We start from the raw sequence: 19,061 nt of genomic DNA, 5'->3' as shown, positions 1-19,061 counted from the left end.
CGAAATTTTGCAATAAAATAAATAAAATGAAAAATTAGATGTAAGTGACATATCAACTATGCATAAACATCTCCTGGTTCACGGAAAATCAAGATTCTATCTCCTTTACCATATAGGGAACTATCTCAAAATGTTCTATGCTCTAGTCTCCAACGAAGTCAAGAATATAAATAAAGTTATCAGTATTGTGAGAAACTAGACATGGACTGCACATCCACATTATATATGTTGATCTGAGCCGCTAGGCATAATTTATAAACATGAACATGAGGTTCTTTGTTAACATTTTGATCAATCTGTATAAGCCCACTTGCCACTTCAAGGTGACCTCTTTCATAGTGGGTCTCTACTCTATCAGGCCACTGGGAGCGCATGGTAAGGTGAGTTTATTCCATCTGTTCACATGTTGTGGTGCTATGTGGTGGTATCTATTGTTGTAGTGTTGCACTTTTGGGGGAATGTGGCCCAGAGCCAAGGACGCTTGTCACATCCTGATAGCATGGGTGCTTTTGAGCCTCTGGGTGGCTCCCTCTGAAGGAGCGGTGATGCGGTGGCAGTGGCCAATATGCGGTGCTGCAACCCATAGATTAGGCACCCACTTTGAAAGAGGTTGCCTTGAAGTGGCAAGTGGGCTTATACAGTTTGATCAAAATGTTAACAAAGAACTTCATGTTCAAGTTTAAAGATTATGCCTAGTGGCTCAGATCAACATATATATTGTGGATGTGCGGTCCATGTCTAGTTTCTCACAATACTGATAATATATAGTCTATCCTCCTCAATTTTTTTGTTTTACTTGGCACCAGCACTCCACACATTTGACCCTGATTTTAATTTAGGAATGACCTCATAAGTGTTTCTGCTCTTGCTTGTGCTCTAAGTTGGACAATGGGAGCGCATGGTAAGGCGAGCTTATTCCATCTGTTCACATGTTATGGTGCTGTGTGGGGTGTTGCTGTAGTGCCTTACTTGTGGGGGGATGTGGCCCAGAGCCAAGGAGGCTTGGCACAGCCTGATAGCATGGGTGCTTTTGAGCCTCTGGGGGGCTCCCTCTGAGGAGCGGTGCTGCGGGGGCAGTGGATGTGCGGTCCATGTCTAGTTTCTCACAATACTGATAAATAAAGTTATACCTCAATGTGGTGTTATAGGTAATATCATCAAAAGTAGGTTAGTAAGAGGTCAGTTCATAACTCCTTCTGACACAGAAGATACATCTGATTTACCTAAGAAATGCATATCTTTGGCCATCAAAGGATGTCCACTGTCTGACAAATGTTTAATTGGCCCTTTCCTCACCACGGTGCGAGATGTGTTGATTAAGAATTTGTCACCAGGGCCTGTATCTAGCCTTATATAGCATTCTCACCCAGGGTTAGAAGTAATTGCCCACACATCCTGACCAAACATCTAAAGCTATGCAAATGGCTGCCTGCGGTGTGTCTGCCCTGTGGACCAGGAGAAACATGTGACAATGGCTTATGTTCAAAGAAAGTATGATACATCAAGGCAAACCCCATCATAATTGATATTTGTAGCGACCCACATAGCTAGTTATGATCAGGGGAAATAGCCCTCATATATATATGTCAAATTCACATCCCTACACCCATAGGAACTACCTGGAATTGGCTGTTGGCTAAAAACATGGCCCTATTACAGTGGTGTTTGATATGCCATGGTTGGTAAATGTCTGCACAGGTGAATGCAGGTAATATTATATTTCTAGGGGATTCCTGCAAAGACACATGACCACTTTTATGTTTCTCTATAGAAATACAACTGTGTAATGGGAGGAGTATTCTTCATTATCATATGAACAGCCTCCTCTCAGTGACCTCACCAGCTAGTGAACTGGAAGGAAAGACTGAGTTTAAAATGCCATGAGAAGTGAGGGTCGGTGTCAGTTGTTAAGGATCCATATCTCGGTTGGAGTGACTGCCCATATTTTCAGCTGTCCCCACAGCCAGGATATCACTGCTGTACATCAGTAAGGTTTTGTTCTGTTTCTTTTATCCCTTTTATTTTCATAAACTGTTTGAATGCATTGTAACTGTATATATATTTTTCATCTTTTAATCTGACAACTTTTTTGTAATGCACTGCACTATTGTGTATTACATTTTAAATATTAATAAGTCTCTTCCTTGTAGTCTTACAGAACTTAATCTTCCGAAGGTGAGGAACGTTACCTGTATTTTATGTTCCATTTTGATAATCTGTTATTGTAACTGGTGTTAAGGGAATATAGAGATGTAGGCCCCTATTGCCTAGATAAGTATAGGTGGTGGTAGCATACTGTGGTATAAATGATTGGCGTGTTGAAAACCTATGTGAGTAAGGCCTCATTTACACGAGCGTGTGCGTTTTGCGCGCGCAAAAAAACGCTGCGTTTTGCGTGCGCAAAAGGCAATTGACAGCTCCGTGTGTCATCCGTGTATGATGCGCGGCTGCGTGATTTTCGCGCAGCCGCCATCATAGAGATGAGGCTAGTCGACGCCCGTCACTGTCCAAGGTGCTGAAAGAGCTAACTGATCGGCAGTAACTCTTTCAGCAACCTCGACAGTGAATGCCGATCACAATATACACCAACCTGTGAATAAAAAAAGACGTTCACACTTACCATGAACTGCCTGCTTCCTCCAGTCCGGTCTCCCGGCCGTTGCCTTGGTGACGCGTCCCTCTCTTGTCATCCGGCCCCACCTCCCAGGATGACGCGGCAGGCCATGAGACCGCTGCAGCCTGTGATTGGCTGCAGCCTGTGCTTGGCCTGTGATTGGCTGCAGCTGTCACTTGGCCTGAATTGTCATCCCGGGAGGTCGGACTGGAGGAAGGAGCCGGGACTTATCGGTAAGTCAGAACTTCTGTTTTTTTTTACACGTATATGTATATTGTGATCGAAAGTCACTGTCCATGGTGCTGAAACAGTTTAAGTCTTTCAGCACCGTGGGCAGTGACTGTCTCCTGACGTCGCGTACCCGAACATTTTTTTGCCGGGTTCGGTTAAAACGAGTTCGGCCGAACCCGGTGAAGTTCGGTGCGCTCATCTCTAATTTGACACTCCGTTTGGATGTTTGTAACCAGAAAAGCACGTGGTGCTTTTCTGTTTACATTCATCCTTTTGACAGCTCTTGCGTGATTTTCGCGCATGCAACGCAGGACCGTCAGTGTGGCATGCGTTGTTTTCACGCACCCATTGAAGTCAATGGGTGCGTGTTGCGTGAAAAACGCAAGAATATAGAACATGTCGTGAGTTTTACGCAACGCACTCACGCAGCGCAAAATTCACGCATCGTCTAAACAGCCCCATAGACTATTATAGGTGCGTACGACACGCGTGAAAAGCACGCGCGTCGCACGCGCGTATAATACGCTCGTGTAAATGAGGCCTAATTTAGCATAATCCTGTCATCTAGAGTGGGTGGGCGTGGATTTATGTGGTAAATTAATAAACTCAGTAGTGTAGTTCACCCCTGTGACTTGACCTGAGATCGGCGATCGGCACACTCAACAAGACAATCTAGATATAAATAAAAGAATAGCTCTAAAAAAAACTACAGGATAATCATAGGTTAGTAATTAGAACAGCAGATAAGGGAGGCGGGATAGTAATCCAAGACCGAGAGATATACACTTAATATGCTGTCAGATACATCCTACTATCAGATTATAGATCAAGACCAATGGAACTCCAAAGCAAATACGAACATCTCATAGAGGAAGCTCACCAAAAATATCTTATAAATAAAAAAGAAAAACATTTTCTGACAGTCAAAAACCCTGACACTCCCTTTTTTTTAAAAATAATTTCACGAAAATTCATAAGAAACAAAAAAAAACAAACACCTGGACGCCCCATCTGTTATGGAATTGCAAGTGGAGCGATACCTCAAGACTGCTGGAGTCTGCCGGGAGAGTTCGTGCACGTAAACCCGCAACCTCAAATCCAGTGCAATGCAGGCAAACCTGAGCTGGAAACCAGACAGCCAGAAATGAAAGTCCAAAAATGGAATAGAGGTAATCAACTTATTTATTAATGATATAGAGGATGGGATTAATAACACTATTTCTATTTTTGCAGATGACACCAAGCTATGTAGTAATGTTCAATCTATGGAAGATGTTCGTGAATTGCAAGCGGATTTAAACAAACTAAGTGTTTGGGTGTCCACTTGGCAAATTAAGTTTAATATAGATAAATGTAAAGTTAAAGGCATGGTGTTGCCCTAAAAACATGTTTTTTTTTAAAAAATTAAACATTTAGTGTGTGGGTGATTAAACATTGTTCCAATTTTTTTTATTTTTTTTAAGAGTCAGGAAATATTATAAATTGTATTCAATTGGATTCAATTTTAGAGTATTTACCATTTCTGGTCACTAGATGGAGCCATTCACAAAATTTCAGCATTGCATGTGGTAAAGCAACCACATAGCTTTTCTGCTGCAAATTTTGGGAAAAGTGACTCGCTCTAGTGAGCTCACAGAATCCCCCCTCCCTTATCCTGGCAAGTGCCAGGAGAGGGAGGGGTTTCAATGTCTTCAAACCTCCTTACATTGTGTGCCGCCATTTTCAAAGCGACTACACAGTGGAAGGAGGTTGTAGTGCGAGCATACCTGCGAGGAGACGCTCTGAGGAGGACCAGGACCATCGAGGCGGACCAGGACCATCGAGGCGGACCAGGACCATCGAGGCGGACCAGGACCATCGAGGCGGACCAGGACCATCGAGGCGGACCAGGACCAGCGAGGGGACACTTCGAGGACGAGGCGGCCAAGGAAGGACGAGGTGTACCAGTGTGTCGGACGTGGAAGGACGAGCGAGGCGACGGAGGAGGAGCAGCGAGTCGGACGAGGAGGACAAGGAAGGACGAGGTGTACCAGGGAATCGGACGTGGAAGGACGAGCGAGGCGACGGTGGAGGACGAGCGAGGCGACGGAGGAGGACGAGCGAGGCGACGTAGGAGGACGAGCGAGGCGACTTGGGAGGACCACCGTGGGGGAACAGCGAGGCGGTAAGTAACGCCGAAATAGGCATCATGTGTGGCATCATGTGTGGCATCATATAAGGGAGGCCTATGTCGGCATATACGGGAGGCCTGTGCCATCATACGGGAGGCCTGTGCCATCATACGGGAGGCCTGTGCCATCATATCAGGGAGGCCTGTGGCATCATATAGGGAAGGCCTGTGGCATCATATAGGGGAGGCCTGTGGCATCATATAGGGGAGGCCTGTGGCATCATATAGGGGAGGCCTGTGGCATCATATAGGGGAGGTCTGTGGCATCATATCAGGGAGGCCTGTGCCATCATACGGGAGGCCTGTGGCATCATATCATGGAGCCATATCAGGGAGGCTTGTGGCATCATATAGGGGAGGCCTGTGGCATCATATAGGGGAGGCCTGTGGCATCATATAGGGGAGGTCTGTGGCATCATATACGGGAGGCCTGTGTCAGCATATCATGGAGGCCTGTGGCAGCAAAAGCAGTGTGTCATCATTTCCAGTGTTGTAGCGTATACGTTGTGGTAGCGTATACGTTGTGGCAGCGTATACCTTGTGGCAGCGTATACCTTGTGGCAGCGTATACCTTGTGTCAGCGTATACGTTGTGTCAGCGTATACGTTGTGTCAGCGTATACGTTGTGTCAGCGTATACGTTGTGGCAGCGTATACCTTGTGGCAGCGTATACCTTGTGGCAGCGTATACGTTGTGTCAGCGTATACGTTTTGTCAGCGTATACGTTGTGTCAGCGTATACGTTGTGTCAGCGTATACGTTGTGTCAGCGTATACCTAGTGTCAGCGTATACGTTGTGTCAGCGTATACGTTGTGTCAGCGTATACGTTGTGTCAGCGTATACCTTGTGTCAGCGTATACCTTGTGTCAGCGTATACGTTGTGTCAGCGTATACGTTGTGTCAGCGTCTACGTTGTGTCAGCGTCTACGTTGTGTCGGCGTATAGGTTGTGTCGGCGTATAGGTTGTGTCGGCGTATAGGTTGTGTCGGCGTATAGGTTGTGTCGGCGTATAGGTTGTGTCAGCGTATAGGTTGTGTCAGCGTATAGGTTGTGTCAGCGTATAGGTTGTGTCAGCGTATAGGTTGTGTCAGCGTCTACGTTGTGTCAGCGTCTACGTTGTGTCAGCGTCTACGTTGTGTCAGCGTATACCTGCTGTCAGCGTATACCTTGTGTCAGCGTATACGTTGTGTCAGCGTATACGTTGTGTCAGCGTATACGTTGTGGCAGCGTATACCTTGTGGCAGCGTATACCTTGTGGCAGCGTATACGTTGTGTCAGCGTATACGTTGTGTCAGCGTATACGTTGTGTCAGCGTATACCTTGTGTCAGCGTATACCTTGTGTCAGCGTATACGTTGTGTCAGCGTATACCTTGTGTCAGCGTATACCTTGTGTCACCGTATACGTTGTGTCAGCGTATACGTTGTGTCAGCGTATACCTTGTGGCAGCGTATAGGTTGGCTCAGCGTATACCTTGTGTCAGCGTATACCTTGTGTCAGCGTATACCTTGTGTCAGCGTATACCTTGTGGCAGCGTATACCTTGTGTCAGCGTATACCTTTTGTCAGCGTATACCTTGTGGCAGCGTATACCTTGTGTCAGCGTATACCTTGTGTCAGCGTATACCTTGTGTCAGCGTATACCTTGTGGCAGCGTATACCTTGTGTCAGCGTATACCTTGTGTCAGCGTATACCTTGTGTCAGCGTATACCTTGTGGCAGCGTATACCTTGTGTCAGCGTATACCTTGTGTCAGCGTATACCTTGTGTCAGCGTATACCTTGTGGCAGCGTATACCTTGTGTCAGCGTATACCTTGTGTCAGCGTATACCTTGTGGCAGCGTATACCTTGTGGCAGCGTATAGGTTGTGTCAGCGTATACCTTGTGTCAGCGTATACCTTGTGGCAGCGTATACCTTGTGGCAGCGTATACCTTGTGGCAGCGTATACGTTGTGTCAGCGTATACCTTGTGTCAGCGTATACCTTGTGTCAGCGTATACCTTGTGTCAGCGTATACCTTGTGGCAGCGTATAGGTTGTGGCATCATAACATTGGAGGCCTGTGTCATCATACCAAGGGAGGGCAGTGGCAGCATTTCCAGAGTGGCAGCATTTCCAGAGTGGCAGCATTTCCAGAGTGGCAGCATTTCCAGAGTGGCAGCATTTCCAGAGTGGCAGCATTTCCAGAGTGGCAGCATTTAGAGAGTGGCAGCATTTAGAGAGTGGCAGCATTTAGAGAGTGGCAGCATTTAGAGAGTGGCAGCATTTAGAGAGTGGCATCATTTAGAGAGTGGCATCATTTAGAGAGTGGCAGCATTTCCAGAGTGGCAGCATTTCCAGAGTGGCAGCATTTCCAGAGTGGCAGCATTTCCAGAGTGGCAGCATTTTGAGAGTGGCAGCATTTAGAGAGTGGCAGCATTTAGAGAGTGGCAGCATTTAGAGAGTGGCAGCATTTAGAGAGTGGCAGCATTTCCAGAGTGGCAGCATTTCCAGAGTGGCAGCATTTACAGAGTGGCAGCATTTACAGAGTGGCAGCATTTAGAGTGTGGCAGCATTTAGAGTGTGGCAGCTATTTGTACATCACTTTATCTAATCCCACAATGTGTGTGACTTTTTGAACAGCAGTTTACCAGGAGGAGAGTGAGCGCGCCAGTGAAAACACAACCGTGAGGAGTGTATTCGAGGAGCATAGATACTTTGAACAGGTGCGGGAGCGAGGGGACTACCCTAAACGTACAATAATTGCAAATTATGTTTTTTTAAATATATTATTGTACTTCTTTTAACAGGAGGCAAAGCAACGCTATCAGATACAGACGACGACAGCAGCAACCAGAGCGGATTACCAACGTGGAGACGAACAGGCCATTCTGAGCAGCATAAGTTACGAATTATAGAAAGTAAGTAATCCCTAACATAGGGAGTTCATATAAACATACATGACACACAAGTTCATCAGAGGAGCCAAACTATGCAGAGTGATCAGACAGGGATGACATTCTTCCAAAGCGACCATGTTGCGCATAGTGCAACGCTTGAAGTTGATCAATCCATTCATACATTTTTTATTTTATTCTTCTGTAGGAAATATAACTTTGACATGCCGCATGATTGGCTGAAACGTTCTGTAATACAATGTGAAGGTACGGTGGTAATATGTGACAAAGCAAGGGGTTTTCACCAGCTGCTAAAGGTCCGGTTGGATGGTGAGATGAAAAAAAAAAAGTTGTTTTCATCTGCTGATGAAGGTCCAGTTCGATGATGTGACAAAGCAGGGGGTTTTCACCTGCTGCTAAAGGATCCGGTTTGATGATGAGATGAGGAAAAAAAGTTGTTTTCATCTGCTGGTGAAGGTCCATAAACATGTGACGAAGCAAGGTTTTTTCATCTGCTGATAACTTCTTAGTGATTGTCGTTGACATGTGTGTATTTTCAATGTAAATCTCTTTTACATTTCCGTCTACAAAATTCTACTTTTATATGTTGGTCCCTATCCGTCGATGTTGACTTTTTAACAGAACTATATTTTTGTGACTATGTAACAAAAACTTTTTGTGTTCTGCATGTAAATTTTATATTTGTGTTCATGATGGAACACTTCTTCTGTGTTACTGTGGAAGGCAGTTATGGCTTCATGAATAAAAAAAAATTGGTTTAGAAATGCTATTCTCTTTAATTCACTGTCTATATTACATACAAACAAAACAAAACAAAAAATGGGTTGGTCAGCCAAAAAAACCTATACTCAAACATTGACATGGTGAAACTGTCTGGCACTGAGATTATTGACGGTTTTACAATGATAGTCTAAAACGACACACTATTTTGTGCCTTGGTCAACCGTAAATTCCCAGTGCCAAACAGTTACCTATAAACAATGTAACATGTTGAATACTCACTTCTCCACATGACAATCTACAACACACCATAGGTCACATTTGTGTGATAAATATGGGTGACTTTGCACGCGGTGATCCAAGAACTGCCACAAATGTGATGTTATGTCTTCCAAAAACGCTGTGGTTAATATAATTTTAGACAAACTCTCTAGTTTTACTCTTGCACTTAGAAAAGGCAAACTCACACATCTAAATTGGAATAGTAAGTATGGTAGTACACAAATACACCTCATTCGGGGTATCAACTATCTTTATGTAATCCATCGCTATTACCGTAATGATCTTTTCTCATGCCATAATATTTACATTTACTTTTTTGATAGAAATGCCGTCGTGCATTGTCTCTAGTTGTGACAGTCGGTCTAATAGAGCTACTTACTCTCAAGGAGTGACCCTGCATGTTTTCCCAGGCAACATTGACAAGATAAAAGTTTGGCTCCAACAGGCCAGACAATCGTTGGACAATCTAGATGCACTCTCACAACGAATTTTGGATGGGAAAAAACAAGATTTATTTAGACTATGTTCAAAACACTTTGCAGAAGACTGTTATGTTTTTAAGTCGGAAAAGAAGATACGATGGCTGAAGGAAAGTGCAATTCCCACGATATTCCCTTATCAGGAAACAGAGTGTCCACCATCTAAACGGAAACGTACAGAAGAGGAACACACTTATTCTTGTGCAACACAATGCATGCAATTGCCTTTGCCTACTACATCCACCAACAGAATTACATACGCTTCGACCGGTACCTCAATGCAAAACGATCCACCAACGTCAATGTCCAAAGTCATGGGAGTGAAACATGTAAAAATTGGTGTCAAGAGGAAATTTTTCGAAAGAAATGCATCAACAAACACCCGACATACGACATTGTCAACGAGAGCCACCAACACACCTTTCAAAAGAATAAGAGATGCAACCACTCAATCACACATCTTCACAGTGGATACAGGATGCCAGTTTCCAGAGGAAGAACTTTTTTTTGCTAACCAAATAACAATGAAGTTGGATCATTTTTACCCATCAACGTTCTCAACCCCCCGCTTACAAAGACAAACATCAAGCAAAGTCATATTTGAGGATCCCGAGGAAAGCTTTGTTTCTTCTACTGTCATAAATGATCCAACAGATCTGGACTACGAACCACCAGATTCTAGTTTATCATTTGACAACGTGACAACAAATTTGTTTTCCGAACCAGCAGATGAAGAGCTAGTAAAAGAACGTAAATTTTTGGTTTTTGAATCGGCTTTAGATGTACTGGTTGCTCAGTGCGCGTGTTTCTGTGGCCACAAAATAGAAAACACAGTCAAATTCCTTCAAGGTACCTATCTTTCGCTACAAGGGAAATGTCCCAATGGACATGATTATTTTTGGGAAAGTCAACCGAAGTGTAATCGGATACCGGTTGGGAATGTTCTGATTGCAGCTTCCATTTTATTTAATGGTGGGAACTATGCCAAGATGTCTGACATTTGTAAATCGATTGGGGTGCAATTTATTTCACATTCCACTTTCTTTTGTCACCAAAGAAAATTATTATTTCCAGTGGTGGACATTCACTGGAAACAAGAAAAAATGGAACTTCATAAAGAAATCAAACAAACACCATTGTGTCTCCTTGGTGACGGACAATGTGATAGCCCTGGGCATAATGCAAAATATTGTGTGTACACATTGATGGATTACAAGAGCGACAAGATTGTTGACTTTGAAATCGTTCAGGTTACACAAACCACATCTTCTGTGGCTATGGAAAGTTTGGCCTTTCAAAACTGTCTTAACCGTGTTATTCAAGATGGGCTCAATGTGTATGTTCTTGCAACAGACCGTCATGTCTCCATACGCAAAAAAATACGTGAACAATACCCCGAGATTGGACATCAATTTGATATATGGCATTATGCTAAGTCCATTCGGAAGAAGCTGAAGGCTGCAAGTAAAAAAAAAAACTGTTCCCAAATTGTTGATTGGATCACGTCAATAACCAATCATTTTTGGTACTGCTGTAGTACTAGTTGCGGTAATGTGGATGTGCTGCGGGAAAAATGGCTCTCTGTACTTCAACATATTTGTAATGTACATGAATTCCCGGGGGACATTCTCACACAATGTGATCACAGATGTTTAGACATTGATGACGATCGCAAACACAATTGGATGTCAACAACATCGGCAGCCTATCATGCGCTTGAAAAGATTGTCAAAGATAAACAATTATTGAAAGACTTGCCCCACTTGTCATCTTTCTGTCATACAGGAAAAATCGAGGTATTCCACAGCTTTATTCTAAAATACAGACCGAAAAGAATACATTTTTCTTTAGACGGAATGGAAGCACGGACAAAACTTGCTGTTTTGGCCCATAATCATAATACAAAACGGGAACAATCTAGAGTCCACCGACAGACCACAAAGTCGGATCGGCTTGGTAGTATGAGGTATAATGTAGTTTTCTCTAAATAATATTTAATTATTAATAATTATTATAATAAATAAACATCAAACGTTTGGATTTTAAAAATTTTTTTATTGAAAAAGATAGCATAGTAAAGTAAACAAACACATTTCAAAAATCGGCCATTTCAGAAGCATTATTGTCAGTGGCTAGCTTGAAACCAACATATACTTGATTTTCTTCGGGAAACATTGCTCTGACTTTCTGAACTGCACATGCTGGAATAGTACGCCTGTTTTTTCGTCCAAGGTAACCGTGAACCCACACGGTGAACATTCTGTATGCAACCATCCGTAAGGACCTATACATCAGAAAAAAAAAATGTTTAGGCAATCATATTTGCACACTATACAGACCCCAATCGTATACTGTCACCCCTGACATGGTAAGATTATTTACAATAATACATAACGGCTCACAAACGCTGGAGCGACAGACATTGTTTGATTGCTGCGTGGAACAAGAACAAAATTTACTTCTAGTGTTACAGGGACCACATAACATTTGTCAGACACATATTAGACACATGCATGCTGCTGAAAGCACACATAATAATATTTCTTTGAGCAATAAGGTTAGGATCACAATACCATCATTGAAACTTGACTGGAACACAAACTAATTTCCTTACCTGTTATTTAGCGGTGCTTGACGTGTTGGACCCAAACATCTATAGCTTTCACATAGGGTCAGTTGTTCCTTGTCCAGACATGTGCCAATAAAAGTATGATGCTCTGTAATGCAACTAATCGGCTCATCTTCCTCCATTTTGTTTAGCACATTACGTATAACTTTGCAACAGACGCATTCCTCTTCTGTCTGCAAATTAACGCAGTTCCCACACTGACACCACGATTCCACCGGTTGCACGGACGCTGAAGGAGTTTGGCTCGCACTCTGTTCTGCCCGTTTTCTCATTGGCTGTTGTACAAGAATTATATTTGGATCCTGATATTTGGGACACCTTGCTCGTAGTTCCTGCTCTAATATTGCTCTCTAAAAACCCCAAAAAAATTGGCACAATAAAATCCAATGTAAGTGAAGATTATCCAGATTGTGACAACAGTACAGAAAGGAACAGATGGACATTCACTTATTTATCATTGATTTTTGGAGTGGACATGTACATCTAATAATTACATTTTTCCATCTAAAAATGAGACCCGAAACATAGGTATATTCCATAGTGTGCGCTCCACTAACGTCAATGGTGAAGGTGAGTGAAAAGACAATAAAAATCTAGGAACCAATATTCGTAATGTAATGGAGGACCAAAAGTTGGCTTACAAATTTAACTTTTCTACCGGTTTGATTTCCATTCAAACAAGTATATGGGGGTGTGCTTGGCCCCCCACAAATGCAAGAGTCAGCGTGCTATCCAACAGCACAGTGAAGCATTTCACAGACATCAACTGCACAAAGTCTTACCTCCTGGGCTCTTTTTGCTTTCTCCTCTGGGGTAAATGTTGGTGGTATTCGTTTTGCTATTGGTTTATTGTCATCAATGGATTTCCGACTTCTCTTGGGCGCCATAACTGACAATTTGAAACAAAAGTTGATACATATCTCTCCCAAGACGTCAAATAAAAAACAGTATACGCTGCCACATGCCTCCCTGCATCTGCTGCCACACAACTTTCTTTGATATAATGGCACACCACCTTACTTGGTATGATGCCACACAATATCCCTGTATAGGATGCCACACAAGCTCATTTGATAAGATGCCACACACTATCCCTGTATATGATGCCACCCAATATCCCAGTATAGGATGCCACACAAGCTCATTTGATCGGATGACAGACAATATCCCTGTAAATGTTGCCACACTAGAAATGTGGCCACACTAGAAATGCGGCTACACCGTAAATGCTGCCACACTATAAATGCTGCCACACTATAAATGCTGCCACACTATAAATGCTGCCACACTATAAATGCTGCCACACTATAAATGCTGCCACACTATAAATGCTGCCACACTATAAATGCTGCCACACTATAAATGCTGCCACAGGCCTCCGCTGCTATGATGACACAGGCCTCCGCTGGTATGATGCCACACTGTACATGCAGCCACACCGTACATGCAGCCACACCGTACATGTAGCCACACCGTACATGCAGCCACACCGTACATGTAGCCACACCGTACATGCTGCCACACCGTACATGCTGCCACACTATAAATGCTGCCACACTGTAAATGCTGCCACACTGTAAATGCAGCCACAGCCCTCCGCTGGTATGATGACACAGGTCTCCGCTGGTATGATGACACAGGGCTCCGCTGGTATGATGCCACACCGTACATGCAGCCACACCGTACATGCTGCCACACCGTAAATGCTGCCACACCGTAAATGCTGCCACACCGTAAATGCTGCCACACTGTAAATGCTGCCACAGGCCTTCGCTGGTATGATGACACAGGCCTCCGCTGCTATGATGCTACACCGTACATGTAGCCACACCGTACATGCTGCCACACCGTACATGCTGCCACACTATAAATGCTGCCACACTGTAAATGCTGCCACACTGTAAATGCTGCCACACTGTAAATGCTGCCACACTGTGAATGCTGCCACACTGTAAATGCTGCCACACTATAAATGCTGCCACACTATAAATGCTGCCACACTGTAAATGCTGCCACACTGTAAATGCAGCCACAGCCCTCCGCTGGTATGATGACACAGGTCTCCGCTGGTATGATGACACAGGGCTCCGCTGGTATGATGCCACACCGTACATGCAGCCACACCGTAAATGCAGCCACACCGTAAATGCTGCCACACCGTAAATGCTGCCACACCGTAAATGCTGCCACACCGTAAATGCTGCCACACTGTAAATGCTGCCACAGGCCTTCGCTGGTATGATGACACAGGCCTCCGCTGCTATGATGCTACACCGTACATGTAGCCACACCGTACATGCTGCCACACCGTACATGCTGCCACACTATAAATGCTGCCACACTATAAATGCTGCCACACTATAAATGCTGCCACACTATAAATGCTGCCACACTGTAAATGCTGCCACACTGTAAATGCTGCCACACTGTAAATGCTGCCACACTGTGAATGCTGCCACACTATAAATGCTGCCACACTATAAATGCTGCCACACTATAAATGCTGCCACACTATAAATGCTGCCACACTATAAATGCTGCCACACTATAAATGCTGCCACAGGCCTCCGCTGCTATGATGACACAGGCCTCCGCTGGTATGATGCCACACCGTACATGCAGCCACACCGTACATGCAGCCACACCGTACATGCAGCCACACCGTACATGCAGCCACACCGTACATGTAGCCACACCGTACATGCTGCCACACCGTACATGCTGCCACACTATAAATGCTGCCACACTGTAAATGCTGCCACACTGTAAATGCAGCCACAGCCCTCCGCTGGTATGATGACACAGGTCTCCGCTGGTATGATGACACAGGGCTCCGCTGGTATGATGCCACACCGTACATGCAGCCACACCGTACATGCTGCCACACCGTAAATGCAGCCACACCGTAAATGCTGCCACACCGTAAATGCTGCCACACCGTAAATGCTGCCACACTGTAAATGCTGCCACACTGTAAATGCTGCCACAGGCCTTCGCTGGTATGATGACACAGGCCTCCGCTGCTATGATGCTACACCGTACATGTAGCCACACCGTACATGCAGCCACACCGTACATGCTGCCACACCGTAAATGCAGCCACACCGTAAATGCTGCCACACCGTAAATGCTGCCACACCGTAAATGCTGCCACACTGTAAATGCCACCACACCGTAAATGCTGCCGCACCGTAAATGCTGCCACACTGTAAATGCTGCCACACTGTAAATGCTGCCACACTGTAAATGCTGCCACAGGCCTTCGCTGGTATGATGACACAGGCCTCCGCTGCTATGATGCTACACCGTACATGCTGCCACACCGTAAACGCTGCCACACCGTAAACGCTGCCACACCGTAAACGCTGCCACACCGTAAACGCTGCCACACCGTAAACGCTGTCACACTGTAAACGCTGCCACACCGTAAACGCTGCCACACCGTTAACGCTGCCACACCGTAAACGCTGCCACACCGTAAACGCTGCAACACCGTAAACGCTGCCACACCGTAAACGCTGCCACAACGAAAATGCTGCCACAACGTAAATGCTGCCACACTGTAAATGCTGCCACACTGTAAATACTAGCAGAGGCCTCCCTTGATATGATGCCACAGGCCTCCGCTGGTATGATGCCACAGGCCTACGCTGGTATGCTGCCACAGGCCTCCGCAAACATGATGCAACAAGGCCTCCCTGTTATGATGCCACAGGCCTCCTTGGTATGATGCCACAGGCCTCTGCTTGTATGCTGCCACAGGCCTCCCTTCGTATGATGCCGCAGGCCTCCGCTGTTATGATGCCGCAGGCCTCCGCTGTTATGATGCCGCAGTCCTCCCTGTTATGATGCCGCAGTCCTCCCTGTTATGATGCCACAGGCCTCCCTGTTATGATGCCACAGGCCTCCCTGTTATGATGCCACAGGCTTCCCTGGTATGATGCCAAAGGCTGCTCACACAAACGCACATGAACAGAACTTACCTGCTCCTGACGCGACCTCCTCTCTGTCAAACTTCTTCCGACTGGTCTTCTTGCGCCTTCGCCTCGCTGCGAACACATGACCGGAAGCCGCGGCCGGAACTCGTCATCTCACAGTCCTGCCGCGGCTTCCGGTCGACATGAACATGGCGCCGGATTTCGCTCTAGCAAACGCCTCAGTTTTGGTCTGTGTGTGAGCGGCGCATGCGCCGCTCACACATAGACCGCGTACGCTATAGTGGATGGGACGGCTCCCGTTCCCATTCTCTATGGGGATGTGTGTGCCGTATTCCATCACTGTATGTGTCGTTAATCGACACACACAGTAATGGAAACTAAAATGGCAGCCCCCATAGAGAAGTAAATGAAGTAAAAACGTAAAAAGTACAACACAGCAACATACATTAATAAAATTTATTGATCTATCACACTAAAACACATAACATATTAAAAAAAAAGTTGGTTGTGACACTGTTCCTTTAAGCATCTGAGTACCAACAACCTGAATGCATCATATGTCCTAGTGGAAGCTACACTAGAGGAGTCACTTGTTAAAAAGGATCTGGGTGTACTTGTAGATCATAAACTAAATAACAGCATGCAATGTCAATCAGCTGCTTCAAAGGCCAGCAAGATATAGTCGTGTATTAAAGGAGGCATGGACTCGCGGGACACGGATATAATATTACCACTTTACAAAGCATTAGTGAGGCCTCATCTAGAATATGCAGTTCAGTTCTGGGCTCCAGTACATAGAAATGATGCACCGGAGTTGGAAAAATACAAAGAAGAGCAACGAAGCTAATAAGGGGCATGGAGAATCTAAGTTATGAGGAAAGATTAAAAGAATTAAACCTATTTAGCCTTGAAAAAAGACGACTAAGGGGGGACATGATTAACTTATATAAATATATTAATGGCACATACAAAAAATATGGTGAAATTCTGTTCCTTGTAAAACCCCCTCAAAAAACAAGGGGGCACTCCCTAAGTCTGGAGAAAAAAGGTTCAAACTGCAGAGGCGACAAGCCTTCTTTATTGTGAGAGCTGTGAATCTATGGAATAGTCTACCGCAGGAGCTGGCCACAGCAGGGACAGTAGATGGCTTTAAAAAAAGCTTAGATAATTTCCTAGAACAAAAAAATATTAGATTAAATGTGTAGAAATGTTTCCCTTCCCTTTTCCCATCACTTGGTTGAACTTGTATCTTTTTTTCAACCGTACTAACTATGTAACTATGTAACATGAGGGTAAAATATACCAACGAAAGAAAGGTACAGCTATGGGGACAAGAGTCGCCCCTAGTTACGCCAATCTAATTATAGGGATGTTTGATTCCCGGTATATCATTGGGGGACACAAAAGAGTGGAAAGAATCACCTACTATAAGAGATATAAAGATAACCTATTTATTATTTGGTCAGGTACAATAGAAAAAGCAGGGAATATTATTGAGCACTTAAATATTAACTCCTGAGGACTAAAATTCACACCCACAGCATCAAAAACAAGCATTGTCTTCCTAGACCTGAAAATCAGTCATAATAACACCTCATTCACTACCCGGGCACATTTTAAAAAGGTAGACACGAATAGTCTTTTAAATTTTAAAAGTGTGCACTACAAAAAAATGGACGAAAAAATATACCCTACAGCCATTTTAGACAGGTTAGCGAAAGCTGTACTTCCACAAGAGCATACAGAGAACAGGCTAACATTTTACAAAAAATATTCGAAGACAAAGGGTACCCCCACAATATCTTTAAAAATGCATTTAAGGACAATCTGGCTCTATCACAAAACCAATGCCTCAAAGAGAGGATTATGAGTTAATAAAATAGTTTAAAAAGGTGATATCATTGATTGATGAAAATATAGAGGGCCATGTTATTCTGCCAGGAGATTTTAATATCATACTAGATGCAGAACTTGAAACCTCAATGAAAACACAAGCTGCTATACTATCTTTTCTCGGCATAACACCTAGTACTCAAGGATTGATCTCTTTCTGATACTCTGCGTTAGTACACTTTGTACATTCAGTATAAATGGTTGGTCAGACCAATTGATTTAGAATGGGAGACTACAGTACCTGTAATAATTATCCTAGACCACAATGGATGCTAAACAATGTAATACTATTACTAGAAGATACTCGTTCTTAGATAGCAGAAGCCATAAAATAATATTTTATTCTTAACCCCTTCCCGACACTTGTCTTATGGATACGTCATGGAAAGCTAGTGCTTCCTGCATTTTGCTGTATCCATATGACAAATGGTGGACACCGGCTCAGAAGCTGAGTCGGTGCCACCATCCCCGTTCATGTTACAGCGGACACCCTGTTCATCACCATCATGTTACAGCGGACACCCTGGGGTAATGGCAAGGACCAAAATTTTCTCCGATCCCCGCTATTAACCCCTTAAATGCAGCGGTGAAAAGTGATTTCTGCATTTAAAGGGAATGTGTTGCCAGCAAAACATGTTTTGTTTTTTTTTAGTTAAACAATTAGTGTGTAGGTGATTAAACATTGTTCTAATTTTTTTAATTTTTTCCACGAGTCAGGAAATATTATAAATTAGATTCAATTTATAATATTTCCCAGCACTGGTCACTAGATGGAGCAGTTCCCAAAATTGCAGTATTGCTTTATGCTGCAAAATTGGGAAAAAATCCCTCACCCTAGAGAGCTCACAGAATCCCCCCCTCCTTTATCCTGGCTAGTGCCGGGAGAAACGAGGGGTTTGAACGGTCTAACCACCTACACTGTGTGTCGCCATTTTTTGAGCTAACACACAGTGTAGAAGGTTTACATACACTAGTAAAACACACTGAAACACGCACATACATAGAAATCACTTACCTGCTCCAGTCGCCGCCGCTCCCTCTGGTCCGTCCGCTCCGTCTACTGCCGCCGCTCCATGTGCACAAGTCCGGAAACCGCGACCGGAATCGACACATACAGAAATGGAAAAAAAAATGGCAGCCCCCATAGGGAAGAAAAAGTGTAAAAATAGAAAAAAGTAACACACAAACACACAAATAAATATAAACGTTC

At 44.2% G+C, this 19,061-nt stretch overlaps 2 long non-coding RNA genes across 2 annotated transcripts; one reads left to right on the top strand and one right to left on the bottom strand.

The window, feature by feature from the left end:
- The first annotated feature begins 7,655 nt into the window (after positions 1-7,655).
- LOC142658672 (uncharacterized) lies at positions 7,656-8,526 on the top strand. The gene is made up of 3 exons (XR_012850148.1): positions 7,656-7,718; positions 7,803-7,913; positions 8,098-8,526. It is a non-coding gene; the product is annotated as an uncharacterized LOC142658672 (long non-coding RNA).
- Positions 8,527-11,574: 3,048 nt separating this feature from the next.
- On the bottom strand, positions 11,575-12,889 carry LOC142658670 (uncharacterized). The gene is made up of 3 exons (XR_012850147.1): positions 12,803-12,889; positions 12,006-12,370; positions 11,575-11,675 (listed from the first exon to the last, which is right to left on the bottom strand). It is a non-coding gene; the product is annotated as an uncharacterized LOC142658670 (long non-coding RNA).
- Between the last annotated feature and the right edge of the window lie 6,172 nt (positions 12,890-19,061).

The sequence above is a fragment of the Rhinoderma darwinii genome, chromosome 8 (assembly GCF_050947455.1).
Source record: "Rhinoderma darwinii isolate aRhiDar2 chromosome 8, aRhiDar2.hap1, whole genome shotgun sequence".
NCBI classification, from domain to species: Eukaryota; Metazoa; Chordata; class Amphibia; order Anura; family Rhinodermatidae; genus Rhinoderma; species Rhinoderma darwinii.
The sequence above is the reverse complement of the archived record's forward strand: the minus strand, read 5'-3'. Positions and strand labels throughout refer to the sequence as shown.